Below are 18,384 nucleotides of genomic sequence, written 5' to 3'. Positions count from 1 at the left end.
TTTAACATGGGGCCATGCTGGGAGCAGGGGGTCTGGTAGTGCATGGGGAATCTGGAGGTAACTGTAGCATGTCTGCCAGTGTCTTTTTAACCCAGCCACGGTATTTACATTTGACGTCCTGGTTTCCCAATCAATTATTGTGAACAGGCGTGATTTCACCTGAACATTTTTCATTAAACCTCATCCAAGGGTGGGATGAAGTCTCTGTTATGAAATAAAATAAAAATAAATATCTGTGGACAACATTTTTATGAGATATATTTTCAGGGGCTTGATTGTGATGCACGGACATTTTTTTTACAGCTTTTTAAACCTTTATTTAATTACTCAAAGATCTGCAGCTCCCTGAGGCAGCTGTCTGCCTTCAGGGGGTTCTCTCGCAGCGCTCACCCGCACCCACATTGATGTCATTGCCCCACCCTCTTCCCAACCCCACCCTGGCAGTGCTGAGCTTTTCAGCACACGCTTCATGCTGGCTGGCCATTAATTGGACAGCCAGCGTGAAATCACGGTCAGGGGCTGATTGCGGTTGGCTGTCCATTTCCAGACCAATTCCAGGCCTGCTGATCATGCGCACCCACCAAAGTTAAATTTCAGGCCAATGTTTCTGCTTTCTACTCATTCTGAACATCACGGTGTTTTGAAGTCTTTTGGGAAATGTTACCTCTTTTTGATCTCTTACGTAAACGTCATATTTTCTTTCTCTCTCCAGGTTCTCTTCTTTTTCTCTCTCCTTCCTACAGTTCTTTCAGATTCTCATCTTCTCACAAGGGTAAGCGTTGTCGTGCCTTCATGAGACTACCTTACTTTGTTCTCCTCTCATTTGTAGGGAATAAGGCATTCTCATTCTGCTGTTGGTTCTGTAGCTGCTTTTGAACAGAAATCGAACTGCCTCAGTGTCTTTTCTCATTTCTGATGATTGCGATTTCTTTGGATTGTGATTTATATTCTGTTGCTCATTAGCAATCAAAGCTCTTTTGTTTCTTCCTACTGTGCCCTGTTCCATCTGGCTAATGTAAGATCTTGGATGTGGTGATTTCTCCACTGTTTCTTCAAGTTTCAACTGATCTCTGATCCAAACCTGTTCTCCCTGTTGAAGACCTGATAACGCGCTTGCTCCACAATGACTATCACGCTGTTTCATGTGTTTACTTCAGTAAGTTTCCCCACTTTCTAATAGTTTTGGTAAATCAGCGCCTTTGATTGGTGGCATCAATGTACGTGGAAGGGGTGGACATCTGTGTCTGTAACTTTCTTCTCATAACTAGCTTGAATGGAGCCAGTCCATTCTGCAAGTGTAAGAATCTAAACTCAACGCGCAGAATTTTACGACAGCGGGATTTTACATTCCCGCTGTCATCAATGGGATTTATAATGGCCCACCGTATTTTACGGCCCCATCCCCACCAAAACGGGGCTGTAAAATTCTGCCCAAGAGCTCTAGTTGAAAATCTTCATTCTTTTCCAGTAATGCCTTTACATTTCTGATACCTTTCTCTGCTTCTCCATTAGCCTGATGAAATCTTTGTTGAACTTGTTGCTTGAACAAATCCAAATAATTCTGTAAACTCTTGAAACTTAACGCACATGAATTGTGGACTGTTAGTTGAAATCACAATATCTTTTAAGATTTCTTTCAAGGACATTATCACTGCTTTTGATGTGTGACCATGTAGTTGTTTTTCTCCAACCTATCTCGAGTAGTAATCTTCTACTATTATGAACATTTTCCCTTTACGCCCAAATAAATCCATTCCTAGGCATTCCCACGGCCTTGTAGGAAAATAAGGTGATATTAGTAGTTCTTTCGATTTCTGTCTGTGAATTGTACATGTGATACAGCTGGTTGTCATATCTTATAATGGCTTCGAAAGACCCGGCCACAAAACTGAATACCGTGCTCTGTGTCATGACCACGAACCCTATTCCCAGATTACTTATGGACATATTGTACTTTTAAGTAAAACATGTTTTTTAAAAAAAGGACATATAAGCAAAGGTTTTCTGAGACTGTAAGGTAACCACTTGCTGGAAAATTCCTACGTGGATTACTTGACCAACTAGTTCAGAGAGAACAGAATGTTGCACCTAAAAGGTACGACATGGCCTACTTCAGATATAGGCACTTCAAAGGAAAATATATAATGCAAACTGAACAGTAATTCCCTGTGGTTGCGGAGATAATGGAAAATGATTAACATTTCAGCCAAAACCACTTCCTGTTGAGTTATATCCCAGGCTGTGAACATGAGTTGAAAAGAAAACAGGTCTGGGCAAAAGACATGTTTGTCTTTTTCCCTTCCAGGATTACATAAGGAAAGGGGTTTAAAAAAGCCAACTGCAACCCTAGTTCTGTGTGCTATTCTGATGTGTGTGTGCTGTGAAGGTCGCAGCTGAAGAACACTAACTGGGCGATTGCTGGAAACAAGGCACAAGTCACCAAAGCCACAATCAAAAAGGAAACAGGACAACTCCGTTCAGCTAACCTGCAGAGCCAAGAATCTCCAACCCAACTGCTCAACTGCCAAAGTCAGTGCTACCAGAATCACCCCAACTTAACAGCTGCAATGTTTCACCATCTACTCCTCATGAACAAGCCAAAGGACTGATTCATATATCTTTTTTAGCTTTTATTTTTGGACTCAATTTCTTACTTCTAATTTCTGTGCATGTCTCTTATATTCTAATTATTTTTCCTCGCATTTAGTAACTAATAAACTCGCTCTTTCTTTGACTCAAGACAGCCTGGTTAAATTGGCTCCTTTTTAAAACATAAGTACATTTGGACTGAGAAAAGGTATAAATGAGGGAAGGGATCCTTTTTAAATTAACCTTGCTGTGACTAACTAAATAATGAATAAAGAAAAGGAGCCAGTTTATCCCTCCTCATTCGGGAGCATAACAATTTGGGGGAACCTCACCTGGGGACCAGTTGTAACATCAGGCTCTGTACTTGGTAATACCTAAATGACCTTGATGTAGCTGTTGTACAATATCAAGTCTCAATGCTCTTGGGATTACTATTCTATCATCATATACCAGTAAATCTTCAATTACTGTCAGGTGCACTCTCTGCTTGAAATGTAGTCTCAAACTAGGGCTATGCGGTATATATGTTGGCCATCCACTAATGCAAAATTTTCTGATCTGTTTACATTCCTTGTCTGATTTTTGAGTCTCTTTAGTTTCACTCAATCTTTGTGTAGTTACCGGAAATGTATGAACTGTTATTATAGCAAAGTCCTCAACTTCTTCCACAAATTCAATATTGCATTTTTCTGGATTCTCTGTTTCAATGTGTGATAATGCATCTGCTAAGCTCTGTTGTTTTCCCTTAAATATATGCCATATGATTACCAAACTCACTAATCCTAATTTAAACCTTTGAATTCTGGCTGGCATTGCTGCAAGCTCTTTCAAATTCAATAGTGTTACTAAAGGTTTATGGTCTGTTCCTATAATAATGTGAAAACTGAAGATACGGTCAGCAAATTTCTCGCATGCCTACGGGGCTGCTAATGCTTCCTTTTTGATTGCTGCATATCTCTTCTCTGTACCTGTTAATAACCATGATGCATAACAGACTAGTCTGCAGTTTCCATCCCTTTGCACCAGAAAAAGTATTGCACCCAATCCTGTAGAGGATGTGTCCACTGCTATTGTTGTTGGTAATTCCAGATTGTAATGTGCTAATATCACTGATGACATCAACCTCTCCTTGATTTTTTTGAATTATTTCTGATGTGTTTGTGTTTCTTCCCAACACCGTCCATTGTCTTGGCGTAGCAACTCGCGTAATGGCTCGTTGGTCCCAGTTAAGTTTTTTTTCGAAATTTAGCCACTTGATTCACCATCTGCACGAACCTTTGTAACTCCATGATGTTCCTGGAACTGGAAATGATTTTATGACTCTGGCCTTCAATGGATCAACCTTCATTCCTGATGCACTCACTATGTGACCAAGAAACCTGATTGTTGGCCGTGAAAACTTGCACTTACTGTTGAGTGTCAATCCTGCCTCTTGTAGTCTTCTCAGCACTACTTTCACTCTAATGTCATGCTCAGCTTGAGTGCACCCATGTGTCAACATCGTATTCTCGTGGCAAACAACTCTACGTAAGCCCTTTAAAAGATTTGGCATTGTTCTTTGAAAGATCTCTGGTGCTGATGTTATTCCAAAGGGTGATCTGCTAAAATAGAATCTTCCAAATGGTTTTTATGAAAGTTGTGACAAGCTTGGGCTCCTCTTCTCGTGTTTTTTGTCAGAACATTGAAATGTGCAGTCTTAATATTCTTACCTTAACTTTTAGTAAACACTCCTTCTATTGTTGGATGGCACTGTGGACACAGACTTGCTGATGGAAAAAAAAAGCTAAAATAGAATGCTGACCGTAGGGGACAAAATCATTATTTTAAAATACAGTAGGCAGAAATTCATCTTATGTGGTAATGCAAAATTGTTGATACAAAATAACAGACAGCTTTACACTCTGCCCAATTTCCTTTAATGATGTGCTGTTGCCCAAAAAAAGTTTTTATCCCATTGTTACTCAAAGCAAGAAAATAAATGTTACAGAGTCAGACTTAACATTGAGTTCAACAACTTCAGACCACAAACCCTCTCCTCTATCCTCACTCCTTTTTTACCCCCATTTTTCTATATTCATTTTTATTTTTTATCCACTTATTTTTATTTTTGTTTATTTTCATTTTTATTCATTTATTTTTTTGATTTAACCCCACCTTTTATCCTATTTTCATTCTATTTTCTCCATCACCCCACCCTGACAAGGGCCATCTGTCACTTGTTCATGGTGTTCTTTTCAGAGTGCTTACCCTTGTCCTGCTATTATCACATTCTGACTTCTGACCTTAATGTCACTATCAGCACCTCCTTTAGCCCTTATCACCATTTTAACACCCCCTTTGTCCTTTTCTTCATGACATCTTTGTCAATCTCTCCTTTGGCTCCACCTATCAGCGGCCTTCTATCCAGCTTCACCTGCTCCACCCCTTTAAACAGTATAAATTTCATCACATTTTTACTTCTTTTTAGCTCTGAAGAAGAGCCATGCAGACTCGAAATGTTAACTCTGTTTTTCTCTCCACAGATACTGTTAGACCTGCTGAGCTTTTCCAGCATTTTCTGTATTTGTTACAGAGCCATAATTCAGTGCATATGTTTTCAGAAAGGGCACAGATATTAATCAGGATACAGTCTTACAAAGACTTGGATTCATGAGTTCTACAAGCCTGGAAATAGAAATGTTCATACTTAGTTCAACTTTCACAAGGTCCTAGATCTTCCACTCGCATTGGTGGAGACTGGATGCATGACTCAGGATGGACGTTGGGACTTCCGTGGAAGTTCTGATGCACTGACCTATGTGGGAATTGTCCAGTAAGTTTGAACATCTGATGGGTTATTCCCCTGCTCCCTGGGATCCTCTGTGAATGTCTCTGAGTCTGAGCTAGTGTCGGAAACTTTGGACAGTTCCATGGGACTTACCTGAATAGTTGCCGTGGAAATGCTAGACATAAAGATCCTAGTTTAACTTGTGGATAAGTACTGAACTGAACCCCATTCGCTCACACTGAACCCCCCCTCAACTACCCCCACTTACCCCCCTGACTGTTTTGTTGGGTTGTCACTATGCACGGGTGTGTACTGCTTAGGCATCACTAAGCAATCTTGTGGAAGTTACCAAGAAGTCTTTAGTAACATTTCTGAACTGTGTACATATTTATAATAGAGGGCACAGGTATGGAGAGGACTCTATGTCATTCCTTACATGTTGCTACCTAGCTCTACACTGCTGACCTAAACTCTAGGTCAGGTGCCTTCTTACATCACTGGTGAGCAGTATTGTTCTCAGTCCCAGGTTAACCTTTAATGTACCATATCCTTGTACTCCACAGACTACCCCCAACTTGACATGGCTACCCTTCCCAACCACCCAACTACCCCCTGGTAGACCTGGCTAGCCCTCTACCTGACTGCACCTCATGACCCAACCCGACTAGCCCCCAAACCATCTGCCACCCTCCCCACCTGCCATCCTACCCATCTGCCAACCTGCCAGTCTATTCACCTATCATCATACCCACCTGCCACCCTACCTACTTACCTCATGCACCTACCCAATGGCCATCTCACCCACCTTACCACCCCACCCATTTACTCATTCATCCACTCACCCATTCGCTAACGTTCATCCATTCACCCATTCACTAACATTCGCACAATAGAGAGGTCAAAGGGAAGTAACATATTTAAAGAAATACTGAAGCCTAGGTGAGGGGGGTAGCTGTTTAGATCTCCCAGAAAACAGCAGGATAGCTGGTCAGAATTCCTAAAAGACAGAGTGAACAAGGCAGACCACAAGCAGCATCAGAGGACATCCCAAGGAAAAAAAGGCACTGTGTGGTTAAAAAAAGATACTGGAATCCTACAGGTTTTAAAATCTATAAGGATAGTTGCTGAAGAGAAAAGGGGAAGGTTAGCTCTGAGGGTATAAAGTTAAGATCTTGTGGAACTGTTTTAAAGTACTGTTTACTGTGTGAAGCCATTTTGTGTTTAAGTGCAATCGTGTTTTTTTTGCTTTAATTTTTTAAATAAATGTTTACTTCACTATAAAATCATCACAAGTAGTCATAGACACCATTTCTTGATTTCAGAACCACTCTTCATACCATACAAACTGCAAAAACAGTTTTGACAGCTGTTTCAAGTTTTCCCTTTGGGGTTTGGGCAGCTTGGCATTTATCTTCAGCCATCCCATAACAAAATTTGGGTCTCTTTGCAGAATATTAAAAGAATAATTCCTTGATTAGCTTGGAATTGGTGAATTTAAAGATGACAAGGGTGAGGAGAATACTGAACCAGGAGTAGTATTGTGAGAGTTGCTAGGACTGTCTGGAAGTAGAAGTTGTAACCTTGGATTGTTTACTAAAGCTAAGTTAATAGAATTGGCAGATAAGTTACAATTAGGATTGCCTGCAGGGGTAAGGAAGTCAGATATAATTGAGGTAATAGCACAGCATTTGAAATTGGAAGGTATACCCGAAACTGGTGAGTCGCAGCTGGAGGTAGTGAGACCTCAGTTACAAATGAAGAAGCTTGAACTTGAAAAGCAAAGGAACTAAAGAAACTTGAATTAGAAGCAAAAGAAAAAGAAAAGGAACAAGAAAGAGCATTCCAAGGGGAACTGGAAGAAAGGCAGGAGAGAAAAGACAAGAGAATGAGAAGAAAGAAGGCAGGAAAGGGAATTAGAAATGACAATGTTAGTAAAGGAGGAAAATTAAAAAAAAGTGACACCAGAAGGTGAGGAAAGACCTATTTCCAGATCAGAACCCAGTGGGGAGATGTTTAAATTTGTACAAGCTCTTCCAAAGTTTAAGGAAAGAGATGTCGAAGCATTCTTTATATCATTTGAGAAGATAGCTAGACAGGCGTAATGGCCAAAAGGAATATGGACATTGCTATTATAGTTTAGGTTGGGGGGTAGAAATTTGCTATCAGAAGAAATATCTGGGGAATATGATGTGGCAAAGAAGACTATTTTGAGTGCTTATGAGTTGGTTCCAGAGGCATACAGACAGAAATTTTGAAATGTGAGAAAACAGCTTGGACAGACTTATATTGAGTTTGAAAGAGTCAAACAAAGTAATTTTGACAGGTGGATAAGGGCATTCAAAATAAAGGGAACCTAGAAGCTATTAGAGAAATAATTCTTTTGGAAGAATTTAAAGATTCGCTTCCTTCAGTACTAAGAACCCATGTGGAGGAACAAACGGTTAAAACTGCTAGGCAGGCAGCAGAGATAGCAAATGATTATGAACTGGTCCATAAATCAAAAACAAATCTCAACACCCTTTTGAATCTGAGAAGGATAGAAAATGGGAAGGTGAGAGGAAGGTCAAGGAAGGAACAGCTGGAGATTCTAAGATGATTTCACCTTGGATTAGGAAGGAAGGTGCTTAGAGTGGAAGAGATGTGAGAAAGCTTAAATGTTTTCATTGTAAAAAGATTGTCCATACAAAGTCAATGTGCTGGGGGTTACAAGGGAAACCTTTTAGATTAATAGAGACTATGAAAGGTGCTATAAAGTCAGATGTTTTAGAACAAGACAAACTGATAGGATTTGTTCAAGTAGAAAAGCAATCACAAGTATTAGCTGAAGGTGTGAAAATGGGTTCACAGCCAATTCAAAGGTATGTTGAAAGGCAGGTCGCAGACATGTTTAAAGATATCATCTGTGGGGGCAAGTCTTTTCATGTGTACAAGGTGGAATTGGCAAGGATATAAAAGTTTTGAGGGATATGGGAGCTACTCAATCCTTAATGTTATGGGGTGGTGCTATTTGTTGTCCAGATGGAGTATTGCAGGAAAAAAAAGTGATAATAAGTGGAATTCATGAAGATGCTAAACCAATTCCATTGCGGAAGGTAAATGTAAAGAGTAAGTGGAAAACAGGTGAGGTGATTGTAGGAGTAGTGGAGGAATGCCTATTTCAGGGGTTCAATTTATCTTAGGAAATGATGTAGCTGGTTCACAGATGTTAGCGATGCTTACTGCAGTTGAACAGCCTGTGGAAAAAACAATCCACATGAGCGTTGCAGGAAGAACATCCCGGTTTGTTTCCAGGCTGTGTGGTAACACAATCACAGCCTCATAAGTTGAGACAGGAGGAAGAGTCTAGATGACAGGACAAAGAAACTGAAGTACAATTAGCTGATACCACCTTTGATAATATTGTTCAGGAAGATAGAATGGAGAAGAAGTTAGTGAGTAAGAATTCAGAAACCACACTCTTGGACTATGTATCAACGTTCAGGGGAAGATTGAACAGAGTATGTGAATTAGCTAAAGAGTATTTAAAAATATCACAGCAGGTGATGAAGGCAGAAGCAAAAATGAAGGCAAAGACTCATAGCTTTGTAGCTGGGGAAAAAATGTTAGCTTTGTTGCTAGTATCAGGCGAACCATTAAAAGCTAGGTATAGTGGGCCTTACCAAATTGAAAAGAAATTAAGTGAAGTGAATTATTTAGTAAGAACTCCAGATAAAAAAAACCCAGAGAGTATGTCATATAAATATGCTCCAAAAGTACTTTGATAAAGAGGATAACCAAAAAGATGTATTAGGAGTGATGACTCAGGAAAAGGAAGTAGGGATGGAAGATTATGAAATTGATTTTCCCTCAAATTCAATTGGACAATGTGAAAGTGCTTAAAAATTTGAATTGAATACTGAGTTACCTTCCAGATAAGCATCGAAGTGACTTGAGAGAGCTCATGCAGTCACATAGAACTACCTGTAGGGATAAATTGGGAAAAACAAAGGTAGCTGTACATGATGCAGATGTGGGGAATTCTGTTCCAATCGAGCAACATCCGTATAGGTTGAATCCAGTAAAATTATCACAAGTGAAAAAAGAAATTGAATCTCTGCTCAAGAATGACATTATTGAGTTGAGTTGCAGCAGTTGGAGTTCGCCAATTGTGATGGTACTGAAGCTGAACACAAAGACTGTGTGTGGATTATCGAAAAGTGAATGCAGTGATGAAAGCAAATTCATATCCTATTCCATGTTTGGAAGACTACATTGAGAAAGTGGGACAATCAAAATTTATTACAAAGATTAACTTGCTGAAAAGATTTTGGCAAGCACCTCTATCAGAAAGAGGTTTCAGCTTTTGTAACACCAGATGGGCTCTATCAATTCAAAGTCATGCCATGAAAAATGCAGCAGCAACCTTCCAGAGTTTAACAAATAAGGTTATTGCTGGACTAAGTCACTGTGCTGTCTACATTCATGATTTGGTGGTATTCAGTCAAACATGGGAGGAGCACTTACAACATCTGGGAGAACTAATTGATTGTCTACAGGAAGTTGATTTGGTGGTGAACTTGGCTAAGAGTATATTTGCGAAAGGACTGGTGACATATTCAGGCCATATTGTTGGACATGGTATGATGGCCCCACAAGATGTAAAAATAAAGACAATTGATGAGTTCCCAGTGCCTTCAACGAAAAGAGAAGTTTTACAATTTCTGGGCATGAGTGGTTTTTACAGGAATTCTATAGATTTTGAAATCTATAAGGATAGTTGCTGAACAGAAAATGGGGTGGTTAGCTTTGAGGGTGGTTAAGATCTTATGGAATTGTTTTACAGTACTGTTTACTGTGTGAAGCCATTATTGTGTTGAAGTGTAATTTTTTTTTTTTGTTTTATTCTTTTAATAACGATTTACTCTACTATAACATCATCACAAGCAGTTGGAGACATCATTTATTGATTTCAGAACCTCTCCTCATACTATACAAATTGCAAAAACTGTTTTGGCAGCTGTTTCAAGTTTCCCTTTTGGGGTTTGGACAGTTTGGCATTTACCATTAGCCATACCATAACAGCATCAAGAGGGATGTTCATCATTCTCATTGTTATTCTTTGTTGATGAGTCTAACAGCTATCTCCAGAATGTAACAGGATTACATTTTAAAAATAAAATTGAGATGTAGGCTGCCAGTAATGTTGCAAAGTGCTGGCATTCATCAAACAAATTCCAAAATTGATGTTCAAATGCAAAGCTGCAGACAATTATTCAAATCATAATAGTTCTTAGCCATGCTCCTGAGCATAGTTAAACATCATGTGTAGTCATTATTTTGAGTTATTTCATGAAGCAGACAGATGTATTTCTACTACAAATCTGTATGTTATTCTCTCATTAGAATATAAGCATCAACAGATGATCTACTGGTGCAAAGATGCCCTTCAGGGGAATGGGGATTGGAGCATGTTGAAGTCCAGGTGGACCAGTTTTCACAAAACTATAAGTTTAGAGATGATGTTAAAAGAATAACATTAACAAGCTAATTTTCTTTAATAGCATGCTTACCTCTAGCTCAGAGACATCATTCTTGAGGCTTCATAGAATGGCAATTTTTGCCTACAAGTTCATAGTTGTACTTTAAAGGTTTTCCCACACTTTGCTTGTCAAATCAAAATATTGTAATCTGCTCTACATAAAAATAATTATTTGGTTCAAAGAACTAGTCCTGGAAAAGTAATCACAGTCTGTCATACTTCTCCCTCTCCCCCTTTGCAGGTACTCACTACTCAAGTCTGAACAAACAAAAATATAATAAACTATCAATGGCTTTCTACCCAAGGTCTTTTCATTGTAGTTTATTGTTAGTATGTTTTTACACTAAAAGAGCAATTGTGATTGATTTTGATTGGCCTGTGCACTTTTACACTTTAGCACATGAGCCACTTGGCCAAGTGGCCTTCACGTTTTTCATGCATTCTATAGCCAAGGCAGGATAAAAGACCCATAGGATGTTGGTAAGGTGAGTAGTTAGGAGATTTGTTGTTGGTCCTTTGGAGTTGGGCTAGAGATCGTATCAGGTAGTTTTTGGTGTTTTGGAGAACCCTTTGATTTTTAGGCATTTGCACAGGCTTTCTGCTGAGAGACCCCTTCTGTGCAGAAACCTGTGTGAGCACCTATACAGAAATGGGGATTGTGTGGTCCTCTTCTGAGGAGGAGACGGCCAGAAGGGAGATGAGGCCTGAGGCACTGTCCTAGAGTCGGACCTATGGACTGAAAGGCGCAGCCAGAAGGCGTGCAGGGCCAACAGGAAATACAAGACAGAAGGGTCCGGAAAAGATGCCATTACCCAGCAGGCAGATTCTACAGGCAGCGATCATGCTACCTGGACATGTCTGAGGTTCAGTGCCGGAGAAGGTTCCACCTCCCCAGGGACACTGTCACCTCCATATGTGAAAAGATTGGTCCCAAAACCACCTCCAACTGTATAGGTGGCCTCCTTATGCCAGTGACTCTGAGGGTGCCAGTTGAACTGAACTTTTATGCCTCAGGTTCTTTCCAGGGGCCAGTGGGTGATCTATGTGGTGTCTCCCAATCAGCTGCCCACAGCTGGTCACTGACACTCTGTTTGGAAGGGTAAGTACCTTCATTAACTTCAGGGCTGACGAGGCCAGCCAGGCAGAGCGAGGCAGAGGCTTCACTGAAATTGCAGGATTTCTCTGCATTCAGGGAGCCATTGGCTGCACGCATGTGTCCATATAAGGCGCAAGTGGGGGAGCTGGTTGCCTTTGTCAATAGCAAGAACTCCCACTCTCTCAATGCCCAGATTGTGTGTCACCACAAGAGCTAGACACTGCAGGTCTGTTCCAGGTACCCAGGAAGCTACCATGATGCCTACGCCCTGTGTCACTCCCAGGTGTCAAGGCTGTTCATTGCTCCAGCATGGTTGGGTGGCTGGCTCCTGCTGAAAAGGTGGCTGATGACGCCGTTGAGACACCCAAGGACTGCTGCAGGGGAGTGCTACTACTGCAGTCATGCCTCCACAAGAGCAATAATTGAGAGGGCCATAAGCCTACTCAAGATGATGTTTTGCTACCTGGATCACTGTAATAATTTCCTGAATGCATCTCCTTTATTGTTGTTTGCTGCACAGTGCACAATCTGGCTGTATTGAGGGGGTAACCCATCGGAGGATGTAGACACGACCTGCTCCACAGGACACAGAAGACGATTCAAGTGCTGAGCCTGAGGAGCAGCCTGAAGAGCCCCAGGCTGAGGAGCAAAATCCCAATGTGAGGATGCTTACGGGAGGCAGGGAGATCAGGGAGGCCTTGATTCAAAGGGCTTTCAGTTAGGAATCCAAGCAAGAAGCCAAGATAATAGTAAGGGAAACATCACTTTACTAATCGGTGCTGATGAGATGCTCCTGTCACCCTTCACTGAAGTCCTGACCTCTGAAATAAGCTTTGCAGCCCTTCATATGAGAAACACATGACTCCCAGGCTTCTTCCCCATCAATTGCATGAAGCGCACTAAGGCCATTGCACCTTATGTAACATTTTAATATTGAAGGAAAAGATACATATGCACCATTACACTCTGCATTTCACATTGTGAGCACCAACAGGAGCTGCCACCCACAAAGTTGTCCACTCCGCACCCCGCTAAGGTGAATCAGTATTCACCCTGGCAGAGCCTAGAAGGTCATTGATCCTTTTCCTACACTGGATTCAGGTTCTGCGAACAATATCATGGTAATTGACCAGGCCTGTCACCTCTGTCCAGGCCTTCTACGTCACGTAAGGTGATCTCCTCTTACCGTCCCGTGGCAGCAGGATGTCACATCGGTGACTAACTGCCTCCAGCAAAGCCCTTAGGCATTCATCAGAAAAACAGGTGCCAAACTGGGTCTTGGCATTTCCATCATGACTGGAATGGGCTCTAGGAAATGATGACATTTTGGAGACAGTAGTAGCACTCTAAGTGATGCGTCAAAAAATGTGATTTCCAAAGCTGCTCCCTGAGGCTCTTGAACGCAGACTACCAGCCTTCAGGGAGTTCCATTTAAACCGCCAGCCCTAGTGCCCACCCTCTTCCTGCTCCCGCCGGCATTGCTGAGCCTGTCTCAGCACGCATTTCATGCTGGCTGGCAGTTAATTGGCCAGCCAGTGTGAAATTGTTGTTGGGAACTGATTGCCGGTGAGAGTGGGTTTCACATCCGCTTCTGGTTCCACTGATTGCGCTCGCCCAACGGGCTAAAAATTCAGGCCAATGGCTGTTCATCCTGAAATTCCCTGTTACAATATTTTAGAAAGAAAAATGATCCTGTTGTTGAGTAAAACATCAAGCGGGTGCTTTCTTCTTAATGAAAGCTAAATTATTAGTTAGATTTTTAGGTGATTGTTATAATATCTATTTATTACAAGATCGGAGATGTGACATTTTATTTATAGAAGCCTATTATATTAATCAATGTGCAATTGCATTTCTAGCAGCATCTCCTTTGTTGCCTCTTGTGCAAATTCTTATTTTGGAACCATAGGATCATAGAATAAAGAAGGAAGTCATTGTGTCTGTGCTGGCTCTTTGATTGAGCTATTCAATTAGTCCCACTCCCCTGCTTTATCGCCAAAACACCACAGATTTTTCTCTTGTCATTTGAATTCTCCACCACAATCTTTTGTCATCCTCAAATGGGAACGTTGTCTCTGTCTCATGTCTAAATAATTTATTTATTCATTGCAACCTTTAATTGTCGCAGGATGGTTTCCTGTCACATCTGGCAAGGCATACAATGGGCAGAATTTAGCCCTTGGCTAGCGGGCAGGCCTCACCGGCTCGGTGGCCAATGGGCAGCCGAACCCAGTCACCGCCAAATAAGGCTCGCCCAGCGGCCTGCCCGACAGGAAGCGCTATGCGCTTCCTGTGCAAGCGGCGGGGAGGGATTCCCCACCTGTCAAAGAGTGTACTGCTCACTGAGGCAAAGTCCTGTCTCAGAGAGATTCGTGAGAGGTAAGTAAGTTCTATAAATAGATCAATATTAAAATTATTAACTTGTCCCCCTCATGTGACTATATCACACGAGATGGGTCATGTTAATAATAAACACATAAAATTTATTAATTTTTTAAAAAATGGACATGAAACTTCATCCTGCCAGTGGATGAAATTTCATTAATTATCTGCAGCCTGCTGGGGCTCCTGGCCTGCCCACCAGCCTTAAGTTTGGCCGAGCAGGGTGTTTTATAAGGTTAATCAGCCTTTCAATGGCCTTAATTGGCCATAGACAGGTCGGCGGGCGAACAGCTGATTTTGCTGTCTGCCCGCCTTCGTGAATATTTAAAAGGACTGGGATGATGTCAGGGATTCCTCCTGATGTCATCCCGCATCATTTTCCCCTCAGCAAGCGGGCCCCGCCCCCAAATCGCCGAGCGGGAGATCCTGGCCCATGTCACTATAGCTCCAATCCCTTTGCTTTCTTTGTTATGATGGGGCAGATGATGTGTGCCAAGTGGACCAAATTCACAAGAGAAACATGGTTACACTATCACAATGGTTTTGCAATTCGTATTTATTATGAGATGTGTGCACTGAATTCCGAAGTAAGAAGTCCACCCATACCTTGAGAGATTTTAAAAATTAAATTACAATTTTTTATTAACAAAATATAAAAGATTTCAAGCACATAAATAAGACTGCAATTAGTTATTACTATAATAACTCCTACAATTCCTAATTAACCTGACCCCCAGTTATACTCCCTTTAAGGCAATGTTTCAAATTAGATTTTAGATTTAAAACAGAATCAGCAAGTTAACACTATACCCACTTGTCAGTGGAATTCTGAATGGCTCTTCCCCAACTTCAGTTTTGTTATATAGCAGACTTATGCACAAATGCTGGCAACTTCATTAAGGCTATTTCACACACTCCTGTTAGGCCTTACATGGTCTTCTGACATATAGTCTTTCATTCTCCTTTATATATGTTTCTCTCTTTGTAATATGTAAATTCTATTCTTTCCATATGTCTTTGAAACTGTATCTTCCTCAGAATATAAAAACTTTCATGTTGCCAATATATTGTCAGTAACATTCCTTAGCCTTGCTTACCTGGCTAGTTGTAAACAGGCTAAGATCCCTTTGAAATCCAAATCTCTTTATTTATCTAAAAATGCAAATTCTCTTTACACCTTACATGCTAAACCAGCATTCCTATTTGCTCATTAGCATGTCGAGCACCTAATTTCATTTGGTGATTTCAAACCTGCAGCCTACTTTACTCCAAATGTAATTAAATCACACACAGACTCAACTATACTTACCTCCATAAACCTACTTCACAATAAACCAGAAAAATATTATGAAAATTACCATACTTTCATCACATCTTGTTTAGCCAATTTTCATCCACCTTGGTAATTATCCTCATATCCTTACATAATGGTTTAATCATTTCTGTGGTATGGTATCAAATGCATAAATGAAATATCACATTCACATAACTTCTGTTGTCAACACATCTGTTATTTTGTTTATGAATTACAGTAACCTTGCTAGAAAAGATCTGCCTCACTGAGACCCCTGCTGTGCACAAAATTACTACACCATCCTTATCTAGATGTTTCAATACCTCATCATTCAGGATGCCTTCATCCACAGCAGATATTGTTGTTAAAAGAATTAGTGCTGATGTTTGACCAAACTAACCAACTTGCCCTGAGAAAAACTGTGCTGAAGGGAGAACTTTTTGTTTTCAGTCTCCACAATGGTCTGTCTACTAACATCTGAAGCAGTCCATGTCCAAATGCAGCAAGACCTGGCAATATCCAGTCTTGGGCTGACAAGTGGCTAGTAATATTTGCACCACACAAGTGCTAAGCAATGACCGCCTCCGGCAAGAGGGAATCTAACCATTGCCCTTGACCTTCAGTGGCATTACCATCGCTGAATCCCCCACTATCAACATTCTAGGGTTACTATTGACCAGAAGCTGAACTGGTCTAGCCACATAAATAGTGTGGCTATGGGAGCAGGTCAGAGACTAGGAATCTTGAGGTGAGTAACTTACCTCCTGACTCCCCAAAGCCTGTCCATCGTCTACAAGGCACAAGCCAGGAATGTGATGGAATACTCTCTACTTGTCTGCATTAGTGCAGCTCCACCAACACACAAGAAGGTTGACACCATCTAGGACAAAGCAGCCTGCTTGATTGGCACCCCATCCACAAACATTCACTCCCTCCACCACTGACGGACAGTGGCAGCAGTGTGTACCATCTACACGATGCACTGCAGGAATTCATCAAGGGTCCTTAGAGAGTGCCTTCCAAACCCATGACCACTACCATCTAGAAGGACAAGGGCGGCAGATACATGGGAACACCACCACCTGGAAGTTCTCCTCCAAACCACTCACCATCCGGTTCTTTCATTCCCCTTGCACAAAGCTTGGAAAAAGACTGGCAACTGCTTCACCCTGAGCCAAAAGGATGAAACAATATTTTCCTCCATACCTGTGGTCACCGACCTTTATATTCCCACACCCTTGTAAGTTTGCGCTGCCAGCCAGGTCATTCTGCATTTCTCCATTAGTCCAACTCCTGACACAAAGATCAAATCTACACTGAGAGCTGATGCCAATAAAAGCTGACCCCATAAAAGTGCAGATGATAAGCTCAGTATGGTTTTGTGCTGATGGTTATAGCCACCCTTACCTCAGCTTTGCTGAGATCACAAACTCTCCATTACTGTAGCCTGCTAAATTCTGTTATTTTCCCATTGAAGTATAGCCAAGTTCATGGGCAGGATTTTCCCCTCGGAGATTTGGGGGCGGGGCCAGCTCGCCGAGGGGAAAATTACGCGGGATGACGTCGGGAGGAACCCCCGACATCATCCTGGTCCCTTTAAATTTATGGGAAGGTGGGTGGACAGCGAAATCAGCTGTCCGCCCGCCGACCTGTCAATGGCCAATTGAGGCTCATTAAGATAATTAAGGACCCTGCCCATCCAAGCTTAAGGCTAGCGGGCAGGCCAGGAGCCCCAGAGGGCTCCTGATTATTCATGAAACTTCATCCACAAGTTTCATGTCCGTTTTTTAAACATTTAATAAATTATATGTGTTTATTATTAACATGTCCCATCTCGTGTGACATTGTCACATGAGGAGGACATGTTAATAATTTCAATATTTATCTACTTTTAGACTTTACTTGTCACGAATCTCCCTGAGACAGGACTTTGCCTTAGGGAGCAGTGTGTGCTTCTGTGCGCATGTGTGAAAGAGCGCACTCTGATAGATGGGGATTCCCTCCACCCCCCCACACAGGAAGTGCATAGCGCTTCCTGTCGGGCAGGCCGCTAAGGCCTGTCCACTCAAAACGGCGGCGGGCCCCACTTTGGTGGCGGGGGTCGGCTGTTTGCCCGCCGCCGAGCCAGTGGGGCCCGCACGCCATCCGAGGGCAATATTCTGCCCCATGTGTGTTAAATTGAAAGAATCTTACCATTGTTCTCAATTGGCAAATCTTGTTGAATTATTCTGTTAAAAGACCTGGACCAGTAGTGAAAAGCGCGAGTGATATTTTCATGTGTAAAAAGTGATTAGATTTTGTCACCAAATTCCAAGAAATAAAGGACTCTTATTCCTCCTCCAACCCCATCATATTTTTTCTTTCACTGATAATTTGTTCCTTCAACTTTATGGGTAGATTAAAATTTTGGTTAAAAGAAATTTTATAGAAAAAGAACCTTCATCATACCTGGATTGTTGTTATGGATTAGGGAAGTAGCTTTGATTTCTTTCAGTGGGAACAGTGATAATTTTAAGCCTGAGATCAGCTACACAGCATGAGCTGCTTGCACAAAAACAGAATTAGCTGGAAAAACTCAGCAGGTCTGGCAGCATCGGCGGAGAAGAAAAGAGTTGACGTTTCGAGTCCTCATGACCCTTAGACAGAACTTGCGTTCGAGTCCAAGAAAGAGTTGAAATATAAGCTGGTTTAAGGTGTGTGTGTGGGGGGCGGAGAGATAGAGAGACAAAGAGGTGGAG

This window comes from Carcharodon carcharias, chromosome 20 (assembly GCF_017639515.1).
Source record: "Carcharodon carcharias isolate sCarCar2 chromosome 20, sCarCar2.pri, whole genome shotgun sequence".
In the NCBI taxonomy this organism is placed as follows: Eukaryota; Metazoa; Chordata; class Chondrichthyes; order Lamniformes; family Lamnidae; genus Carcharodon; species Carcharodon carcharias.
Note: the sequence above shows the minus strand (reverse complement) of the source record.